The sequence below is a fragment of the Peromyscus maniculatus genome, chromosome 4, assembly GCF_049852395.1.
Source record: "Peromyscus maniculatus bairdii isolate BWxNUB_F1_BW_parent chromosome 4, HU_Pman_BW_mat_3.1, whole genome shotgun sequence".
Lineage (NCBI taxonomy): Eukaryota > Metazoa > Chordata > Mammalia > Rodentia > Cricetidae > Peromyscus > Peromyscus maniculatus.
In genome coordinates, this window is record NC_134855.1 from 126,238,332 (window position 1) to 126,251,349 (window position 13,018).

The window sequence follows — 13,018 nt, forward strand, 5'->3', positions numbered from 1 at the left end:
AGCCAGAGATGTTACACAGAGAAACCCTGCCTTGAAAAAAAAACAAAAACAAAAAAAAAAGAAGTACAAGGAAGTCACTGATGCTTCTTGAGTATAAAAAGGAAACATTCAGGGTTGGGGATTTAACTCAGTGGTAGAGCGCTTGCCTAGCAAGCGCAAAGCCCTGGGTTCAGTCCTCAGCTCTGAAAAAAAAAAGAAGGAAACATTCTACCTGCTCTTCAGGAGTGTCAAGGTGACAACATTGGGTAGGCTATATGGGGTAATCAGAGACACCAAGTGGGGACATTATTTTCAGTAATAAGAATCTGGGGTGGGGGAGGTGCGGGAGTGGTGTGGTAACAGGTTGACAGTTTGAAACCCAAGACAGTGACATGTGGCTCTTCCCACAGCCAGCCATAGTGTTTGCACACTGCTCAGCAATCCCAGGTATTCATGCAGTGAGTTCTGGGTACAACACAGTGCTTTTCACTATCTGGCTAGGTCAGGAAGCATGACAGATAAAGTCAGAGGAGAAGGGAGTGCCAGGAGCACGGATTCAGGACTAGGAGCTGACACACTGTTTTCCTTGCTGGAATGTCCTTCCTCTATCTAGAATCCCCTTTATCTAGAAAACGCTTACTCATGCTTCCAAATCATAGTTGACTCCCCAGCAATGCAAATACCAGGTACTGGTTCTTCTGGCCCTTCCTCTAAAACACCTGGAATTTCAAGAGGGTAAGAACTTATACTAGTTAAGTTAAAAATGAATAAAATGAAGCAGCTTATCTTTGTTAAAGCTCATTATTCACCATGACAGTTTGCTAAACTGAGGACCCTCCACAGCCTCCCTCCTCATCTTCACCCTAATGAACTCCAGAGGAGGGGCATGCTATTCAGTAGATACCTAGGCTCTCTGGGCAACCTATGTCTTTGTTCTTAGTCCTCACTCACTGGACTAAGGCAGCAGATGTGGGGGTGCAGAGACTGAAAGGTCAGCATGGCCTTTAGGATCAGACTGACTTAAGTTGGAACTGAGGCTTTCAAAGCCCCACAAGGCCCTCCATTTCTTACCTGTTCAGAAGGCACAGCCATGGCTGCCCGGGAGGGTGGTGTGGTGCAGCAATAGAAAACCCCTAGGTGGGTATTTGGTTGCCAGCATGTTTTGGGGGGGGGGTTCAAATAAACTTGGCAAGAGTACCGAAAGCACTGGAAAGGGGGCAGAAGACGGAATCAAAGGGCTGCCCCGGTTGCCCGCTGGAACTAAGTGGTAGGACCCCACTGCTGAGCGCACATCCTGGAGAGAGGGTAATGTACCACCTGTTTGTTTGCTTTTTAGTTTTCAAGACAAAGGCTCTCTGTATAGTCCTAGCTGTCCTGGAACTCACTCGGTAGACCAGGCTGGCCTCAGACTCAGAGATCTGCCTGCCTCTGCCTCCCCAGTGCTGGGATTAAAGGCATGCGCCACCACTACCATCTAGCAAGAGCCACTTTTTAAAACTTGGATTTGGCTGGGAGGTGGTATTGCACACCTTTAATCCCAGCACTCAGGAAGCAGGGGCAGTTGGATCTCTGTGAGTTTGAGGCCAGCCTGGTCTACAGAGTGAGTTCTAGATTGAGTTCCAGGACAGGCTCCAAAAGCTACACAGAGAAACCTTGTCTCAAAAAAAAATCCAAAAACCAAAACCAAAACCTTGGATTTGAAGTCTTTTCCACAGGAGGGAATATATGCCTGGTACTGTACACATAGTCAAAAGCCTGTGACTCGGGGGAGGGGTCTGGATAAGGTCAAAGATCCTAGGCAGGAAATGGGCATGCAGGAAATGCAAATGGACATGTAGTTATGTGTTCACATCCATAGACCAACGCTATTCTCGTCCTTGTCAGAGAAGGTTCTTTTTTGTGGCAGGCAACAGTAAACATAGAGATTCACAGCCAGTCGAAGTGCTGGGAGCAAGTGACAGTTGAGTGCTCAGCCCTATGCAGGACATCTATCCCACCACCTTCACGGCTGAGGGAAAATCACAAAACAGGAAACAGAAAGATTACGAGAGTCACAGGATAGAAAGGACTATTGCAAGATGCCAACTTTTGGACATGACATGCCTGTTGCAATCAAGAACACACATCAGCTGTGGCTCCCCTGCACAAGATCTGTACAAAAATAAAGTTCACACTCGAGAACCACACAATGTCTCAAGTTCATAGTTTTGCAATGGGCCATGTTTATAGCTATCTTGGAATGCATGCAGCCTTCAGGCCACGTACATGACACTCCTGTACCTGAAGGACATTCTCATGAAGGTCACCTTTGCAAAGGCCCCAGATGTCCCTCTTGCTTCTCCATAAACTTTGGGCTGACCTTGGGAATCTGTGGTTAAACATCACAAGTAGCTCCTTCACTGTGGCTTTATAAGGGGAAATCTCCATAAGAAACGCTTAGTCCTGAATGAGGAGGAACTCAGGACCAGCGATGAGATACAGTGGCCCTCCTTCCCCCCAGGACACATTCCAAGACTTCTGGTGGATGCCTGAGACCTCAGATCCTTGTGCCCTCTCTCTGTGTTGTGTCTTCTCTAATACACACCTCACTGTGATAAAGCTGAATTTGTGAGGCAAGTGTCATAAGTGGGCAACAACAAAATGAAGGAGGACAACTACAACGTGCTGTAATAAGTTTTCATTGACCTATTGATCACTTCACTTTAAACTTTCTCCTGCGTGGGGTCAGCCCAGAGTGGACTGGAAACAACAGTAGCTACACAAAGCAAAAGCATTGACAAGGAGTCAGCTATGCTTGCTAGTCTACTTGGGTGCCGAGGGAATAGCTATGCCTCAGTCTTGGCGGTATTGATCCTCAGACAAGGTGATCCCTAAAGAAACCTTGTAGGCAGACACCTCAGGCAAGAGCAGAGGACTCCATCATGTGCTTCTAAGAGGAGATGACAGGAGACAGAATGTTCTGGATGAGGTAAAGGAGGAAGAAAGAGAATCCATGGCTCAGCTAGAGGAACGGTGTTCTGTTGCACTGAGTCTACAATTCTTGATCCTGTTAGTCAACAAAGACATCCCTGACATCTTCCTGCAGACCCTCTCTGAGAAAGCACCCAGAAGTGAGAAGCACTGAGAAGCCAACTGGATAAGGCTCCTGCAGGATCCCCCTGCTCCAAGCTGGCTCCTTCATTCATGCTCCATCAAAAACATTCGAAAAACATTTGAAGCTCACTTCATGCCAATCCACCTTAACCCCTCACCCACTCTGATATCCAAACCACGAGCAGCTCCAGTGTATCTCTCTAGGTCTTCCCTCAAGCCCGACAGACTATGCGAGGCATCTGGCTCTGACACATCACCTGAAGCAGCCTCACAGACGTCTACACCGTGGCTGCTTCTTCCACAAGATGGAAATTGTTCTTTGGAGTTGTCTGTGAGGTGTAAATGCAAATTCCACTTAGTGCCTGAATTTTTCAGCCAGTGCTCTGGACTGCCTTGATGGTGCTGCTCATGTATCTGTCTCGCACACCATCACCCGTCTTTCCAGCTGGCTGGATCTTCATCTTCACAACTCAAAAACAAGCTTCTGCTTTGGTATAAGGCCTCCCTTTGCTTTGCTCAGGTGCCTGTTCACCCTTGTATTTCACTACATTGCATGTGACAATAGAGATTATATGTTTGTTTACTTGAGGTTCTCCTCTATACAGAAGGCAACACCAGGAGAGGAGATGGCTCTCACTCGTCTTGATATCATATATATCATTATCATTGCAGAGCACACTGAGTTGGTCTAAGTAATGGAGAGGGAGAGGGAAAAGTGGGACACATATTTGCACATGTTGGGAGGAGAGAATAGTGAAGTTTCCAACCCATTCCCTGTTTGTGCTCTCTTATGCCTTATAATGCATATTAATATATGTTTTTTATATATCTACACACAAATATACATATAGAACAAATAAAATATATACATTTCCATCTTGTTTTGCCCACATTTTCCTCAGCATAGCATGCTAATAAAAATAAAATTAAGTGTAAACAGAGCATTGAGCTAACATATATGCACATATATGTAAACATAGCATATAGCTTTTATAACAATAGTAGTTAATATTGAATACCTACTGTGTGCCAGGACAGACATTAAGGATATCTTTTTAATTCAGTCAATCATCATAACAACCTTCATAAAAGAGATGTTTCAGTTCTGATTTTATGGCTTATGCTGTAGGTCCATGGAAGTTAAGAGAATTCTGGATATCATGTGACATGCTATAGTGTTCAAAATTAGTTCTTGTTTTCTTCTTTCTTTTGGGTTATGAGTTGAATTGTGTCCCCTCAAAATTTCAAAATCCTAAGTGTCGATACCTTAGAATGTGCCATCATTTGAAAGTATTGTCTCTATTAATATAACTAAGTCATAATGAATCTTAAAGGGCAGGCTGTAATCCAGTATGGTTTGGGCCCTTATGAAAAAGGGAAGTTTGGAAAGACATGTATGGAATGAATATGTATTGAAGAGATACAAGGCAAACTCACAGGAAGTGATGGACTGAAGTGATGTGTCTACAAGTCAAAGATAAGCAATAGACCACCAGGAGTTGAAAGAGAAGCCTTCTATTATTTCAAGGCAAATATTTTTTAATACAACATCCAAAAAAAAAAAGCCAACAGAATTTGTTCCCAAAGGTGCTGTTCTTATCTACTGATGGTATATCACACTGTGAATTCTCTTTCTGGGCTTTGCCTGTCACTCCACTGAATCGAGAAACTTGGAGGGAGGGGGAATGTAGACAAAACATTTCTCTCCTGCCTGCCTGTTCCCAAATACTCAGCAGCCCAGCCACTTCCCAAATAATTGACTCAGATGCTTAATATTATTTATAAATGTTCAGCTGGTAGCTCAGGCTTATTCCTAACTAGCTCTTACACTTAAATTAACCCATAATTCTTATCTATGTTTAACCACATGGCTTGGTACCTTTTCTCAGTGTGACATTCTCATCTTGCTTCCTCTGCATCTGGCTAGAGACTCTTGACTCTGCCTTTCCTCTTCCCAGAATTCTCCTAGTCTGGTCACCCTGCCTATACTGCCTGCTTATCAGTGTTTTACTAAACCAATTCGAGTGACAAATCTTTACAGTGTACAGAAGCATTATTCCACAGCAAGGGAATCTTATTTCAGCCTTGCAACCCAACTCAGTTTATGTCATAGATGCTGACACATGGAAAATGTCAAATATGTTTGATAAATTTAAAAAAATGGTGGTGTAGGGCAGTGGTGGCACATGCTTTTAATCCTAGCACTTGCGAGGCAGAGGCAAGTAAATATCTGTGAGTTCAAAGCCAGCCCAGTCTACAGAGTGAGTTCAAGGACAGCCAGGAATAAACAGATAAACCCTGTCTCCAAAAACAAACAAACAAACAAACAAACAAACAAAAAATGTTGGTTTAGTCCAATTTTTTTCTTTTAATTTTCCTGTATAAAACATGTAAAAAGTAAGTTTGAGAATTAAATTTTGTAGCAGATTTGAAATATGCTGTGGATGCGGGGAGTCATGGAGGGGTTCAGAGTGGAGTAGTTTTCTGTGATGTGTCACATAGCTAGCACTTACCACTTGGCCCTCTCTGTGGGCTCCCACACTCTCCCTGTTTACCTACACCAATGAAGGAGTCCATGCAGAAAAGTTCTAACCAAGGCAAATGGAAACAGGCCCATAGCCAGGAACAATTTTGCATCAGGAAATGTAAGTATACCATCTACTCAGTGCCCTTACTGCAGGAAGATGCAGAGCATTTCAAGGTAAACATGTCCCAAGAAAGTTATGGTGCATGCATGTGCCTCCATGACTGTGACCAGGAGGAAAGTGGTGGCTTTCAGCTCCATACAGGGAAGAAGATGACAGAAGATGTACTTGTTCACCATGTCAGTTTTATACTCCTGTTTGCCTGATATCTGAGAGCCAGCATGAGAAGTAAAGAAAGAATCTATTTGACCTCACAGGTCTAGAGATTTTAGTCCATGGTGGTGAAGAGAGCACGCAGAGCAGAGAGTTCGACTTGGTGTGGTGGCCACAAACCAGAAAAAGGAGAGCAGGAGAGAACAAACCAAGATAAGACATAACCCTCGAAGAGACCCCAGTGACCTAATTCCTTCATCTAGGCCCCACCTCCCAATGTCTCCATAACCTAGCAAAATAGGGCCACCAGCTGGGGACTAATCCATCCATCTACAAACCTTCTTGGGAGACACTTCATTTGCAATCATAACTCTGAGCAATATCTACTGAACACGTTACATCACACTGCACCAAGACCTGAGAGCTATAGGGTCTTTGAGGAAGTCTCTACTCTGAAATGTTTGTATTCTCCAAGGAAATAGACTTAGAGATGAAAACAAGTCTGTCATTGTAGGATCTAACAACACAGACATAAAGCCTGGCTTTATTCACAAGTATGGGCATCTAGTTTGGTTTTACTTCCATTTTAAAATGGACAACAAAACTGAAGGTTGGTTTCAAGCCACCTGCCTTAAATGACTAGCTGAGTCATCTCTCCACTGGAGCCTGATCTATAACATCTGATGATTAGCCCTTTAAATCTTAGAAGAATTCTGTTGTCACTGATGGAGAGTGAGAAGGTCATAAACCTTGGGAAAGGTGCTGTTTATGAGGCAGGTTGGCAGAGTTTAGGTGGTGAGAAGTTAAGGCTGAAATCAGTTCTTTAATTTATTTATATTTTATGTATGAGTGCTCTGTATGCCAGAAAAGGGCATTAGATCCTGTTATAGATGATTGTGAGCCACCATGTGGTTGCTGGGAATTGAACTCAGGACCTCTAGAAGAGCAGCCAGTGCTCTTAACCACTGAGCCATCTCTCCAGCTCCTGAAATCAGTTTTAAGTTGGAAGTTGGTGGCCTCATTACAGAGAACAACCAAAATGAAGTCTTTCTAAGCCTCCCTCCCACTTCCTTAGCACATTTCAAACCTGTTCTGAAAATTAATTTTTAAATAATTAATTATAATAAATTAATTTAAAACAATTTATATGTCTTAATTCTGTTGTGTTTTATTTTGTTTGCAGTGTTGAGCATAGAACCCAAGGCCCCCTCCCAAATGCTAGACAAGCACTCTACCATTGATCCACACCACAACCCCTTATGAGTGGTTTAAGTATCTAAACATAGCTTCTCTTAGAGTAAAGAATTGGACTACAAGCTCATGTCTGAAGAAGCAGAAATTCTAAATCGTCACAAGACTGAGAACAGAAACATAGAGAAGTTCTGAAATATACTCCATGACCAGTTGATAGTGAGAAAGTCACCAATGGTGAACCAGGGCTTGAGCAGAAATGCTGGTGGTCAGTATGGTAAAAGAGACTGATGTGAGAGTACAACATCATGAAAAGCTGCAGTCATTTTGACTTCTCAAGAAATGTAGGAGAAGGAGTAAAGGGAGGAATTCATATGTTAGACACACCAGACTTGAGGTAATGGTAGAACTTCCAACTCAGAGAGTCTGGCAGGAAGCTGAAGAAGAGAAACTAAAAGCTAAGAGGGAGGGAAGCAGGAACACTGTTAAGGACAGAGTGGTGAGAAAGCCCCTCAGACAGAATAGTCAAGATAGGGCAGAGCTAGATCTGGACCCATGGGGAGGCTTCAAGATGGATAGAAGTAGGTTGAGCAGCTGGTTAAGATGTGATCCAAGATCAGAAGAAAATTGGGAGTTACCTTCTTACAGGGGCTTAACGAGCTTGAAGAGCAAGCTTCAAGAAGGAAAGTCTGATGGTGTCCACAGATGCCTATGTCACAGAGCACACAAAAACAAGAGCAAGTCAGAAGAATAGTGTGGGACAGGACAGAAGTAGAACCAATACAGAATAGTTGTTCAAGGAGACAGAAGGGTCTCAAGTTCTAGTCCAGCCTGAACTACATAATCAGACACTGTCTCAAAAATCAGAAAAACACAAAGAAAACAAAGGATAATAAAACAGAAAAGACTGGAAAAGACCTGAACAATGCCCCATGTATAAGACAGTCTTTTTCTATGTGTACATTCTCTGCCTTTTTTTTTCTGTGATTTGCTGAAGAATCTATGTGCTCTAAAATTCCCATGACCCGGATTTTGTTGGTGGAATCTGTATAGTATCAGTTAATATATCCCTCTGTCCTCTGAATTTTCAGTCATCTGAGAGTTAGACCCTAAGGCTGCTACAATTCTCACTTGATTTCTTGTCGAAAAACATTCCATTTCTGAATACATAACATTAATTATGCATCTCTTTTCCTAATGTTCAAACTGATACATGATTATGGTCATCTACCTAACTTGCCCATTTCAAATTCCCAATATCTGTAATAGTGCTGGCCAGAAAATGCAAGCTGTTGTTTGTGGTTTTATTTGTTTTTTGCTGTTGTTGTTGTTTGTTTTTGTTTTTTTTTGTTTTTTGTTTTTGTTTTTTTAGACAGAGTCTCAAGTAGATTTGACTGGCTTTAAACTCACTATGTACCTGAAGATTTCCTTGAATTTCTGACCTTCCAGATTCTACCTTCTGAGTGCTAGGATTACAAGCATTTTTCACATGACCTTGTCTATGTGGTACTAGGAATCAAACCCAAGGCTTCAGGCTTATTAGGCAAACACTCTACCAACTTAACCGCATTTCTTAAAAAAAAAAAAAAAAAAAAAAAAATCTATTTTTATCAATAGAAAATGTGAGATTCAGGGGCTGGAGAGATGGCTTAGTGGTTAAGAGAACTGACCCCTCTTCCAGAGGACCCTGGTTCAATTCCCAGCACCCACATGGCAGCTTACAACTGTCTGTAACTCCAGTTCCTGAGACCCAACACCCATGGCAAAATACCAATGTACATGAAATTAAAAAAAAAAAAAAAGTGAGATTCAAGATACAGTAGATTAAAACATAGTAAACTCAAATATTTCTTTTAGGATTTATTTATTGTTTTTATTTATATGTTTGTGTGTGTGTATGTGTGTGTGTGTATGTATTAGTTTATGTGTACCACATATATGCAGGTGCCTGGGGAGGACAGAGGGAATTGAATACCCTAAAGCAGAAGCGACAGGCAGTTTTGAGCTGCCTGATGTGGGTTCTGAGACTCAAACCCAGGTCCTCTGCAAGAGAAGGAATGACCTACCCATCTCTCCAGCCCCACCAATATTTCTTTAATATAAAAATTCTGTGGTTGTTTCCATGACAAACATAAAAATTGATTTTTATGAAATGCAAACAAAGTCCACAATATATTCTATCAATGAAATTGAAATGATAGATATGGGATGCTGTATATTTTTAAAAAATAAGTATTAAATGATAACTGAAAGGGAAAACAACTTTAGAAGCCCCTCCTCCCCGGGGACAGTGACAGGAGTCTGTGAGCAGTGCAGGTGGTGTCAGGAGGTGATGCTGGAAGCTCCTGATGGTGCCTGGGGTCATTTCCTCCTTATAAAGACTCTGCACTGGAGTGCTGGTGGCAGACAGAACGGGAACGTGGCAATAAACATGATGTTACCACAGAAAAATTAAAAGCACTTGGTGAATAATTAAGAAAAAGGCTGCCGGGCAGTGGTGGCACATGCCTTTAATCCCAGCACTCGGGAGGCAGAGCCAGGCGGATCTCTGTGAGTTCGAGGCCAGCCTGGGCTACCAAGTGAGTTCCAGGAAAGGCGCAAAGCTACACAGAGAAACCCTGTCTCGAAAAACCAAAAAAAAAAAAAGAAAGAAAGAAAGAAAGAAAGAAAGAAAGAAAGAAAGAAAGAAAGAAAGAAAGAAAGAAAGAAAGAAAGAAAGAAAGAAAGAAAAAGGCAGAACTGAGATATAACCAACACATCGATTGACCCACGGACATTTTTTATTTTTATTTTTTTATTTTTTTGGTTTTTCGAGACAAGGTTTCTCTGTGTAGCTTTGTGCCTTTCCTGGAACTCACTCTGTAAACCAGGCTGGCCTCGAACTCACAGAGATCCACCTGGCTCTGCCTCCTGAGTGCTGGGATTAAAGGTGTGCGCCACCACTGTCCGGCTGACCCACGGACTTTAATGTAACCTGAAAGTGTGAACTGGAGGTTCCTTGTGGTGGGTCACAAGCCATGTCTTTTTGACTTAGGCCAGTGGATAGCCACCTGGAGTTATATTGACTTTATACATGTTCAGTGTGACCAGAAACCTACAGAAATGTCTATGAGCCATCATAATTTGTACCTTCACCTTTACGCCCTTCTTGAGGCATGTGTTATAAATACCCACCCATTTATAACCACCCATGACCTGGAGAAGCCCTAAAGAGCAGAGAAGAGTCAACCACTTTGTGAAAGACAGGCTAGTATCTTATTCTTCAGAATTGTGACCATATGCACCCGTCTCTGCAAAATGAATTGTTCTATCAATACCCTGGGAGCAAGGATGTGTCCAATGTGCCACATAGACAGAGAATTCTATGCAGTGAAGTAGATAGTGATCCAGCAAACTGCAATGTAGTGGGCTGGTAACTCTCCCAGATCCCCCAATTGGGCCCTGGAAAGAGGAAGAGGGCAAGAAACAAAGAGATGGTTAAACCCAGAAATACTGCAGGAAATGAACAGCTAGCACCCAAAATGCTAACCAGAAGAACAAAAGAAAAAGGTCTAAGCCTCAAAAATTCTGTTCAAGATTCCAAGAGAATCCCCACCCCTACCCACACCCACTGAACCTATTTATCAATAGCTATTCCTGAATCTCTGCGCTCTTTCCACCAATACCCAAGAGACTAGCATCTCACCATTTCCAGCCTCCCTATACTACTCCTGATTCCCAAACTTCAGTGCTGGCATCTGACAAGGTCCAGCCTACTGGAGCACACAGTGCTCAGGCTCAACTGGAATGAATGGGCAGGAAGTTGACCCCCATCAAGGGGCTCTCAGACAACACCAGGCCCTATCTAATCATTTACTCTCTAGAGACTGAGGGCACTGACTAGGAGGGTCTTATGGTCCAGCATGAGAAGGCTAAGTATATGCTACGAACAGAGACTACTTTAAAGCTGACGTGAAGAATTTAGTTCTCTGTGCCCTGTTTAAGGGAATCTCTGTGGAGGTCCATAGGTCTAGAGCTACAGGCCCCAAAGACCCTGGAACTTAGTAAGAAAATCAGCTTTGTGACTGCATTTTCAATGCAGAGTCCAGAAAGGAGAGAAGAGGGTGAGGCACCCTGACCTGAGAGCAGCAGGTGTGCAGAATGGGGTCCCACACCTGCTCCTGATGGCCCTTGAACCCCACTTGAGACAAATTCTTCAGATAACCATAAACTCCCATGGCAACTTGGTTGATGTCAGTATTTTTACTGAGATTCTGAATCCAGAGGTAGGAGAGGAGAAACAACTCTGTGTTTTTCTCATTTGGCTATCAAAAGAGCCCAAGTTGTTCTGTTGACTCCATGTACTGGCTGCTTGCATCATGTTCTACCTAAGTTCTTCTTTTCTTTTCCTTTCTTTCTTTCTTTCTTTCTTTCTTTCTTTCTTTCTTTCTTTCTTTCTTTCTTTCTTTCTTTCTTTCTTTTTTCTCCCTCCCTTCCTTCCTTCTTCCTTTCCTTCCTTTCTCTTTCTTTCTTCCTTCTTCCTTTTCTTCTTTCTTTCTTTTCCTTTTTTCTTTTCTTTCTGTTTAATTTTTCATTGATTCTTTGTGGATTTCACATCATGCACCCCAATCCCACTCTTTACCCTGACCCTTCATTACCTCCCTCCGCCATTGCAAATCCCCCCCCCCAAATAAAAATAAAACAAAAAAAGACAAAAACAGTGAAAAGTCTTGTCATGGAAGCTGTAGTGTGTCACGGTGAGTTGCACAGTATACCCTTTAGTCCATATGTCTTTACTTGCAAATGTTTATTGCAAAGAATCATTGTTTTTGTTCGAGGCCTCTGGCTTCTGCTACATTATCAATACTGGATCCTCATTTGAACTCCTTTTGGATATCCTATTGTTGCCCTGTGTCATAGAGATCCTCCTACCCCAAATAAAGAAGGACAGGTCTTCCAGTCAAGGGCATATGAGTAGTTGTGCTACCCAGAAGGGACCTCCAAACAAGCTCTAAAGGTCCACCTTGGTTTCTTTAACAAGAAGTGAGCCTGAACTGCCAGCATCAATCATTTCAAGAACACATTGGGAAGCATGCTAGGTTCCTTAATAGTCTGAGGAATTGCTTTGCTTTATCCGTGAGGGGACAGGGGGAAAGACAGCCCAAGGAGAGGAGTTGAAACTTCCAAGTTTCTTGGGGACATTAGGAGCAGGAAGAATGACAAGCTTATAGGTTCAAGTCAGTTTGGTGTCTGTGCATCAGCACAAGAACAAGAGATGCTTTCCAGAGTGGATAGTAAGCATCTCAGGACTTATCTCCAGAACCATGGCTTACACCATCACAAGGGAACAACTTAATGGCTCTGCTCTGCAGCTCCCACAATATGGCTGGAGTTGCCAGTGCTGTGACTTTTCGGAGATCCATGAAGACAGCCCTCCCAGCTGGAAACAGAAGGTATGTGTGGACTCTGGGGAGGATAAGGCAGGGGAAGAGGCAAAGGTGAATCAGGAACTATTACTGGCTTGGCATCAGCAGGTCTCTAGTCTACCAGGACCTCCAGTTGGGCTAAGTGGGTGAGCCTGGGTAAAGGGTGGATCTATTCCTTAGGGCTGGGACCTGCTGTGAGCAGTGACTTCACTGCACTCCAGATCACAGGACATGTAGGCAGCCCCTCCCCAGGGCAGGAATCAACATTGTTTGTCAATGCCAAGTGCTCTTCACCCAAGGAGACTATTCTCACAGTGAGAGGGTGAGGTGAGGCTGTTCTCAACCTCCTGTAGGAGGGGGTATGCAAGTTTCTACATAAGAGGCCCCAGAATCGTTCCCTCACAGATTTCTGTATCCATCCTTCTGGAAGATACCCTAGCATCCCAAATGTAACCTAATGTGGCTTACCTACCCCTATGGTTCTGGCATAGACCAGAGTTAAAGGTTACCAGCTTTCAGAGTTCTGTCTTCCTAGACACCTCTAGATAGATC

At 43.0% G+C, this 13,018-nt stretch overlaps 1 protein-coding gene across 32 annotated transcripts in view; it reads right to left on the reverse strand.

Moving 5' to 3' along the window:
* The window catches only part of LOC143273016 (uncharacterized), a 72,633-nt gene that overhangs the window by 38,523 nt on the left and 21,092 nt on the right, over positions 1-13,018 (reverse strand). For 2 of the 32 annotated variants that reach the window (XR_013050834.1, XR_013050833.1), the window contains exon 3: positions 10,379-12,506. The exons of 28 other annotated variants lie outside the window; for them this stretch is intronic. The gene's annotated coding sequence lies outside the window, so the exon portion shown is untranslated. Of the gene's footprint in view, positions 1-1,050; positions 1,151-10,378; positions 12,507-13,018 lie in introns of those variants that run through there. 2 more of the 32 variants (XR_013050836.1, XR_013050835.1) reach the window with 1 other exon arrangement.